The sequence below is a fragment of the Vigna unguiculata genome, chromosome 5 (assembly GCF_004118075.2).
Source record: "Vigna unguiculata cultivar IT97K-499-35 chromosome 5, ASM411807v1, whole genome shotgun sequence".
In the NCBI taxonomy this organism is placed as follows: Eukaryota; Viridiplantae; Streptophyta; class Magnoliopsida; order Fabales; family Fabaceae; genus Vigna; species Vigna unguiculata.
Window position 1 is genome coordinate 26,228,244 of NC_040283.1, and position 10,711 is coordinate 26,238,954.

The window sequence follows — 10,711 nt, forward strand, 5'->3', positions numbered from 1 at the left end:
TCTCCCCTTTCGTATGTAAGTTCCCAACTATTTACCAATTTCAGCCATGTTTAAATTCCCAACTATCTTCATGCTCATAATTTTTGGTTGTGTGTTATTTTGAAGGAGTTGAACTATGTGTACTACTGTTTACTTCATGTAAAGAACCAACACTCCTAAAGTCTTATATTATTTCTTGAGTACTAGTATGAATTTATTTCATCTTTAAAAGGCTATATTGTGCACAAAACACACAATTGATCTGCTGTTTTTTTTTTAGAGTGACACTTGTTTGTTAGATATAATTGAAACATAGATCATCTAGAGTTTATGTTATTTCTGATCATTGTTGAACCACTGATACAACATTAAGTTGCTGCAACTATTGATACAAAACTACGTTAATTAGTTTAGGACCTCACTTGCTTTATAGAAGAATTTATCGTTCAATCTTATCAAGTTATTTGGTATTTAGTGGACCCAAGTCTTACCTTAGAAGGTTTCTACACTACCGAAGGTAAATGCATTGGTCAAAGTAATTGACTCTTACTATTGTGATATGCAAACTAATTAGGAACAAATATAAAAAAGTATATGATGACTAAATGTTCACAAGAAATTTTATTCGAATCTTAGCACAAAAGAAAGAAACATTAAATATGAGAAAGTTACTATTCTTTTATCATGAATCAATTCATTAAACATCTTCTAAATACTATTATGTTAAATTCACCTTTGGTTCCTTTAAAGTGATTCAAATCTTGCTTTTAACTTTAAGTATTTAGTGTAGTTACTCTACTGCAAATGAAAAATAATAAGAATTAGATCTCTAAGGTTTCAAACTCTTCTCAACTTGTTCAGTCTTTTTTTGGTTCAACTTCTTTTAATGGTATTTATGTGCAATTTATAGAGATTAGGATCATCGCTGAGCCACCACTTCCTTCAATGTTTTTGGAGTTTAATATTTCATTTTTATGTGCAGATATGCCTAAACCAAAAAGAATTAAGAACTTGGTTAAGTCAGTTTCAAGAACTCCTGGAATTCAACACAATACATCTACTTTTGATAATTATGTTGGAAACTACTTCCAAGCTACCCATGAACAACGAATAACTGAACCTACACAACCAAAAACTCAACCTCGACAACTAAAACCTAACCTGGGTAGCCTAAAACCTAGCCTACACAACCTAAACAGCCTACACCTCAACCTGCACAACCTAGACAGCCTAAACCTCAACCTGCACAACCCAAAACTCAACCTATACAACCTGGACAACCCAAAACTCAACCTACACAAATTGCATAACTAAGAATTGAACCTACTTAACCAACTTTTGAACTTGCATAACCAAGAATTGAGCTTGCACAACCAACATCTGAAAATGCACAGTGAATCTCTACCATGATGTACAACCAACATCTGAACAAATAGTTTCTGAATCTACTCAACCCACTTTTCAATCTGAACCTAAAAGAGTGGAACCAAAAAAGGGAGGACAATCAAACCACTATTGGGTTGTTGATTCTATAGGTAAAGAATAAGTAATTTTAATTTTTGTGGTTTTCTTTTAATTTATTAAGTTTTAATTAATGTATTTAAATTTTATAGATGAGAATGGAGTTACTCAAAAACTCAATGTCAAGGTAAAGGATGTTCATAACTTGGCTAATGGATTACGTGTGGTGGTCAACTATGATGACAAACATCAACCAATGGGAGAAGCATCTGTTTTACTTGTAGGACATTGTGGCTAGCTAGCAATGAATCATAACTTATTCGTTATAAGTTTTGAAAGATGGTCAAATATGACAAGGATCATGTGTGGGAGAGTACACTAAAGGTAATTTAACCAACATGTTGACTTCTCCAATATTTCTTCTTTTATAGAAGATATGGACTAACTTTTGTATTATTTGAAGCCTCAATTTTGTTCAAGGTAAATGAAGACTTGGCTAAAAGAGATATGATGTTTAGAAATGGAAAACTATGGAGGGAGAATAGATGAAAGCTCTAGAATAAGTTTTATGACCCACTTGACAGTAAAAGTGACCTCATCAAGAATGTAAAAAGTAGTGTACAAATTTTTAAAGGTGTAAAAATCTTCTTCAAGAAGCTATGTTAAAAAATATGTTTATTCTCAAAAGTTTTTAATTAGTTAAAGTGATTTTTTTATAATAGTGTAGTTTTGACTATTCACACTCCTAGGTTCTTATTTTTGTAATATGAGTCTATGAATTTGTAGTCTATTGTGAATTATTTTTATTGTATGTATATGTAATTAATTATTTGCTTAAGTTAATATCTTATTTTGCTGACATTCAAGAGTACTACACCAATTCCTACGAAGTTTGTAACATCCCTAGGGGATATTACTTAATTAAATAAATAAGATATAAAATGAAAATCCAATCGATGTGATATTATTATTCCCAAACGCATGGAAATTTAAAATGTTTAAACATCGAGCCAAAATATGTAAAATGGTAGTAGTAAAATCATTACAAGTTCCAAAATCCATAATCGTAAATTAAAACATAAAAAAAATCCCTAGCTCTAGTCCCAACTAGCCCTCACTCCGTCGCCTGAGCATCCACAACATCACTTGTATCATCATCCGCTCCCGTGTAACAAATCACATGATCATCGCCAATCACAAACAGAAAGGGTGAGCTGATAAAAATTAGAAATAACATATACAATAATACAAGATAAGTAATACACCCATCTTATTCATTCAAATCAGTTCTTGGCCAAGACCTTACTCCCCAAGTGATGTGATCCCAACAAGGCTTATAGCTTGGGCAACGCCTAGGCCCAAATCATGCTCAAGGCCCGATCCATGGCCATCATGCACCTTCAAGCCCAAGCCCATCAAAAGGCCCAATAACAAGGGGCATGCTAAAAAAAGATCAAATTGGGCTTCATTCAAGATGGCCCAAACCCACATGGACTTCTCATACTCTTCACATGGGCCAAAGAAGATGTGAAGATTTGAAGAGGTGTCTCAAAGAGCAATAGAATAGCAATAATATTGGCCCATTGTTTAGGCTTTGCTTTCTAGAATAATAAGTCAAACAATGAGTAGTTGAATTGATAAAATTGGGCTTGACTAAGCCCAATAGGAGATTTGGCCATGAGTTACCAAAGGTCCAAGGTGGACTAAGTGAAAGTCAACACTTCTTCCTACACTTCATGGATCCAAAGCATCCAAGGGTTAAGAATGCTTCCTCCTTTTCCCAGGCATCATCCAATGGCCAAGATCAAGCCTTCTTCTCCAAGCTAGCATCAAAGGCCAAGATGCTTTCTCCTTCTCATCCAAGGGTCAAGATTCCTCATGTGTAATGGCTTGAGTATTAAAGCCTTAATTTTTCAGCATTGTACTCACTCTTGAATTTTTGTGCAATAAACACTTTGAGTTGAGAACACTCCTCACTATTGCCACTTGAGAGTTATCCTTTAGAGAGCTTACTTTCTTTACCTCTAGCCCCCTTCCTAGGCTAGAGCCACCTCTAAATCATTCATCCTTTCACCTATCCATTGCAAGCAAAAGCCTACAAACTTGCCTTCCACTCTTCCATGTTTCCTCCATCATTTCCGCTGCACTTGGAGCTTCATGTCTCCACCAAGCTCCATCACTAAGGCTTTTCAACCTTTAATCACACAAATAGTTAGCCTTGGACTCAGGAATGTGATGCTCACACGAACCTGCCCACTCTTGGTCCTACCTTTACGAACCTCCCCGCTTGTAGTCCTGCTCTACGGACTTACCCACTCGTAGTCCAACACATGTGATCCACCAGCCACGTACCTCCCCGCACGTAGCATCTCTCAAGTGTGAGCACGAAACATACGAACCTACCTCACTCGTATCCCCATACGAGAGTAACTGGATATGAACCTCCCCGCTCATATCATCACATGTTCACCACCATCCATGAACTTACCCGCTCATGACACAACATCTCCTGATCCAAGTATAGCATCATTGCTTAAAAGCGACACACACACAAGTCAAACATTACAGCAACATTGCTTGGCACAGCGTAAACGTCGCCAAGCGAAACCAGTGCAGATTGCCTAACAAAGCCTCCTTACTACCAGGCGCCAGGCCTTCCCCAGACCCACTATTTTACAGATACCGCCTGGCGGAGCACACCCTATCGCTAGGCGGCACACAACACAGGGACCTCTCCCGCTGTTCCTATCGCCTAGCATCATCAGCAAGCTTCCAGGCGCCACATCAAAAGTACCTCACTACTGGTTTTTTGACACTCTCTTTGGTTTGTCCCTTAACTAGAATACTACCAAAAGCATCACTCACCCTCATTTATCAGGACATTATACTAAATCACCCAGTCATACCTCAATCAATTCAATTACCTATAACCCATACTCATAGGTCCATGTATTCCATACATTTGATTCACCAAGTCCTCTATCCAAACTAAATGGTTCAATCAAGCTTAAGAAAATTACTTATTCCAACCAAATGTAATTACTCCAATTTCAAGTACATAATTCAGTCACCAACTTATGCTAAACGAGCTCAATCAGGAAATTCTCTAACTCCACTATACACAATTCCATTCACTCATGCTTAACCACTTTAATACATTATATTATCCTTCCACCATTATAAATTTTCCTACCAAGACCCAAGGTCATCTACTCACTATTCCAATCGGTTTATCCTCTTCTGCCACCATTTCTTATATCAGAATTGCTGTCAGCGCTAAAGTTTTCAGTACTTATTTGACATCACTGCTTCACAATACTTTTCCCACATCAAGTGCCATTTACACCATCGCTATGTTCCTATTCCTTTACTCATATAATCTAATTGAATTGAAATTCATTCCATTTTGGATTTACCATTTTCCTCTCTGCCAGTCACCACTACAGGCTTCTTAAAACCACCATGATTAATCACTGTCGCCTGGCAGCCAATGAGATGCCGCTAGGCGGTGCATCAGATCATGGTACGATACCCAGATTTCTGCACCCGCGTATAACACCGAAATCCCAGAATTTGATTCAGCATTTACTTTTAACAGAATACCACCAATTCTACATGGTTTACTAGACTCCCTCTCGATCTTATTACCCATTATGTGCCATAAGATTCCCAGATACATCATTATATATTAAAGATCAAACATTCATTGAATTCCTTCATTTGACTCCTAATTCCTCTCACCTCCATCCCTAATGGTAATTCAAATCACGCCAACAACAGGAATATCATGGTCTTTTATAACTCCACAGATATAGAAGTTAATGAAGAATCAACACAACACAAATTACACAAAATTGCAAACAAACAGTGACAGTACAGTACGAATTGCCTGGCGGTTCAGTCTCGCCACTAGGCAGTTCATGGCAGAACCCAAAACTTGAGGTAAAATTGGTGTGCTGCTTGGCGGCACCTTCATGCCCGCCAGGTGGTTTCGGGGCGAGAACCTAGAATTCGCAAAAAACAGCGTGATTCAGCAAGGTTTTCATGCAATTCAGTTCATCCAATTCACAGTACATTATTCACGAATCACAACAATTATAAACAACTCCCCTTACCTGGAATTCGCGCTCCAATTGGCCCTCTAGCTCTCGTCCTTGGGATGTCCAAAAGTTTCCCTTTTCTTCTTCACGCAAAACTCCACTCTACCTCTCCCAAAACACCAAAAAGTCCTCTGCAATCCACTCTTGCCAGTACTCTCAACTGCAGTCCTGCCAAAGTAAAATTAGGCAAAAAGAAAGTTTTAGTTTCGTTCCTGCCAAAGTTTGAACGCGTGACCACTCAATAACCAAACAATGGCACAACCAATTCAACCAATTCATATTTGTGAAAATTCCTAAAATTTTAGGATTTCAAATATATCAATAAAATAATGCACAATTTAAAATAAAACAAAAATTTCATACATAGGACTTGAACCCAAGCCTTCTCACATAATAAAATACTCTCAACCACTGGAGCTAGTACTTCTCCACATCATAGCATTCCACATTAAATGCCTTAAAGGCTTCTACTACCCGCATTTATTAAATAATTATTTAATTAACTATTTAATTTTCTAGGGTCTTACAAAGTTCATAAAGTTTGGTAGGATAACATGTGCCAAATTTATAATTCAGATATACAATAATATTGATTAGGATATTAACTTGTTGTTACAAGACACTTTTAAATGTATTTGGATTGTTAATGATGTTATATTTTATAAAATGGCTTAATACCTAATTTCGTCCTTTAATTTTAGTGAAATTCTCAAAAAGAACCCTAGTTTTTCAATTGTCCAATTTGGTCCTCTAGTTTTTTAAAAATGTATTAGTTGGTCCTCTCCGTTAATTTGATCTAAACGCCATTTAGTTTTTGTTGAGATGGCACAATGTGTATGAAAAATTGACACTTGTTTAAATGATCAGTGGAGATTGTGTAGGTGACGTGCCATCCCTATATGAAGGAAAGATGTGAATGTTGCCCTAATTCATTGAACACCTTCATTTTCATCTTGTTCATGCTTAGGGTTGAGGTGAGTTATGGCTAGGTCTCCTTCATCTTCCTCTTGTTCATGCAATGCCTCAACGATTCAAAATGATAGCATTCCCTCTGGTGGATCTAGGTCGAGGTGCAGTAACCCTAATTTGTAATTATGGAGAATTTGTAGTGTTGAGAACGACAGGACGGTAAAGAATGGGGGAAAACATTTTAGGGTTGTCCTAACTATAAGGTAATGTTAATGAAGTTATTCTTTTGTTGTTTTTTGGTTTGCTTTGTTTTACCGTTTTTGTAAGCATGAGGTTATGTTTTTTTTAAATAATAGAGTGGAAGCTCAGATTTTGTTGGATGCAATTACTTCAAATGGTGCAATGAAGATGTTAGTGACGAAAGGGATTGTACTATTTTGAGACAAAGAAAGAAAATATGTAATATAGAGAAAGATCTTAAGGTGTTAAAGAAATGGGTTAAATTGTTGAAAGGGTTGGTTTTTATTTTTGGTATTATGAATGTGATCCTACTAACAATGGTATTGAGAATTCCATAAAGAATGGGTTGTATGAATGTGTTGTAGTGATTGTGTAGGTCCTGTCGGTGTTCAAGGGTGTAAGTGATGTTGCATATTTTAGGTGTAGTGTGTACGCATTAAAGAATACATTATGCGTAATTTAACTCCTATAATGTGATTGTGTATGTAGAAAAGGTTGACAATATCTTATGTTGAGAATATCTTATGCATAATTTAACTCCTGTAATTTAACTCATTACTAAAGTTGAGAATATCTTAAAGTTGTGCCTATTTCGAGTAAAGAAATTTGACACTACCACAATTAATTCCCCATGATATGCATAAAATACACTTCCTAAAACAAACACATCCAAACTATTCAACTCTGGAAAGAAATTACAACTCCAATGGAATTTCTATTGGTGATATAACACTGTAAAAACACAAGCATATGTCTGCATACGTTCAAGCTAACATTATGAAGCTAATTTAATAACAAAGAATCACATTATGCAGTAAACAAGACAGAATAAGGTAATTGCGTACAATATAATTAAGATCCATAAAGTTGCATTGCCTGAAAGGTTCCACAAGTAATAAAAGCCTTTAAACAGTATATTACTTGTCCAAAAAAAAATGCAGTATTCAGCATACATTAACAAAATACACATATGCAGTTGCCTACCAACTACATTAACAAAATACACGTCCCAAACTTGCTGTTTAAAGAACTACATATGACCAAATTTAAGTTTTCCACGCACGACTTCTTGTTGGTTGTAATTTATGCCTCATGGTGGATGTGCCTCATCTTGGGTTTGAGGGAGGCTGAATAGGAATTGGTTGAGGTGGTATTGATGTTTGAGAAGCTTGTGTAGTTTGAACTGGTGTTGGTTGTGATCCATTGGCAAATTCAGTTGTTTATTGTGTTGTTCTAATAGACGATGGACCATTCATCTCACTTTGTGCAGGTGCTGGTGTCACTGAAGTATTCGGTTGAACCACTTGAGAAGGTGGTGCTGACTTAGGAAGTTGAGGGCCTCGTTTTCTGTTGTGACCCAATTCCTTACAAATTCCACATATCTTGCACAGACCATATTTACTTAACTCTTTATGATTCTTCTTTATCTCTCATGCTTCAAGTCTTCTATTCTTCTTTGGTTTGCCAGGTAAGGCCCTTTTAGATGGAGGCAATACGTCAGTAAAACCAGTTTCTTCCCACATATGCATACCATTAATAGGGTAGATGATGGAGGAGTAAATTTCCTCATATGTTGATTTCCTAAAGTACACAGGGATGTAGTCTGCACCATCCAAGTTAAGAAACTTCATGGCTGCTATTGCGTGTGAACACGGTATCCCAGTCAGTCCCCATTTCCTACAACTGCATTCACCATTATCTATGTTGACAACAAATTTCTCTCCAATGCATGATGTGTGCCTCACTTCAAAGATCTTATTTGCGGACCAGTTCTCATATGTTGTAAGGGTATAATTAATCACCTAGAATGTTAGCAATAATGGAATAAGTTTAACGATTATTGAAGTACCTTGGAAGCCAATGTCGTGAATTTCTAGCTTCTTCTTTAAATCTGGCCAATATTCTTGGACAAATAGAACCTTCATATGTACTTATCTTCAACCTATTCTGCCCATCTTCGCATGACGTAAGTTTGAATTTCCTCAAGCATTGTTATTATGGGCTTACTCCTTGATGTCACAATAAGACTGTTGAATGCTTCACTCATGTTATTCACCATTGTGTCACACAAAGCTGTTTGAGTAAACCTTGATCTTGACCGATACATGTTCAAAGAAATTAACATGAATTTATCAAAATATACTGTGGCAGCACAAAATTTAATTTAGTAATTGAAACTTACCTTGGGGGATTTGAATAAGATATTTGAATGTTTCATCGTTTATGTCTATCTTTATCATTTCTCTTTCCCATGCCTGTGGGTAAGTGCATTTAGCTACCTTCCACATCAAACGCATTAGATTTGCACCAGGAAATCTCTTCCTAAAGTTAGCATATAGATGGCGAACACAAAATCTGTGACTAGCTCCAGGAAGAAGTGTCTCTATAGCTTGCACGAGACCCTATACAAAAATTAGTACATTAGTGAATGCCATTCATGGTTATAAACAAATTTAAATGGTTTCAAAAGAAGATACCTTCTACTAGTCTGAGATGAATGTACACAAACCAAGAATTTGTGGTCCACCAAGATCATCAATCAACAAATCCATGAACCAAGTCCAAGTTTCCTTGTTTTCTACTTCAACGACAACCCATGCTATTGGCATTATCTGGTCATTAGCATCTATTCCAATGGCTACCAATAATTCACTTCCATATTTACCTTTCAGAAAACATCCATCTAATCCAATGATAGGGCGACAAGAGTTGAAACTGTCTTTGCATGCCTTCAAATAGATGTACAATCTAATGAATGTAGGTTCTCCATTATTTTCTTCAACCTTAACCTTAGCGGTGGATCCTGGATTTGATCTTATGATCTCATGTGCATAGTCATAAATCCTTTTAAATTGTTCTTTCCATGAACCATCAATATTTTTAGCTACTAATGCTTTTGCCCTCCTAATTGTATTATTAGACACTTCTACATTCCACTTCCTAACAACCTTATTGCGTATATCAATTGGTTTCATATTTGGATTTTCAATTATTGAGTTTTCAATCTTCCCACTTAACTATTTAGAAGTAATTAAACCAACATTAAATTATTTGCTGCATTTGTGGTTATTGTCAATTTTCCGTAATTGCCATGTCTTAATTGGGGCCATATACCCACAATAAGCAAACCAATTACATTTTCCTTTTTGTCCAAAGCATTTCACATTAACTTTTTTCCTATCATTTTTCGTGATCTTTAGACTTCTTCCACTATGCACGCCATATATTCTAATTGCATTTATAAATTCAGCCTTGTTTCCAAAATATATCTCAACCTCCCATTCATAATCAGCCATACTTTTTGGCATGGTAAAGGTTGGAAAATGCTCATAACCTTGTATGTCGTCTTCTGAATCACTATCACACACACTGCCCAACTCTTCCGACTCTCATTCACCACCAGATCAACCTGAATCATCATGACTAACTTTCTCATCCTCTTCATCCATTACTTCTCTGTCAAAACCAACCTTGGCTTTCCCTTTTTTTCTCTTTCAGGAGGCACTCCCACAAGGCACCCTAACAGCATCACCATGTTCTTCATGAAGAACTTCCACCTCCACAGTATCCTCAATATTACCATGAACCTTGGCTTTCCCTTTTTTTTCTTTCGGGAGGCACTCCCAAAAGGCAACCTAACTTCATCATCATGTTCTTCATGAAGAACTTTCACCTCCCCACTACCCTTCATATTACCATGAACATCTTTAGCAACCTCAACCTGAACCTAACTGACACCCTGAACCCCACCTTCACCCTCAACTTGACCCTGAACTTGACCCTCACCCTCAATCACAACAGCAACTCCACCCTCAACACTAGCACCAACTCCACCCTCAACCCCACCCTCAACCTCAACAACAACTCCACTCTCAACCCCACCCTCAACTCCACCTTCAACCTCAGCAGCAACTCCACTCTCAATGCCACCCTCAACCCTACCCTCAACCTCAACAGTAACCCTATGATCAACCTTGTAACATCCCGTCAGGATATTACGGATTTTAAATAAAAAGTAAAGA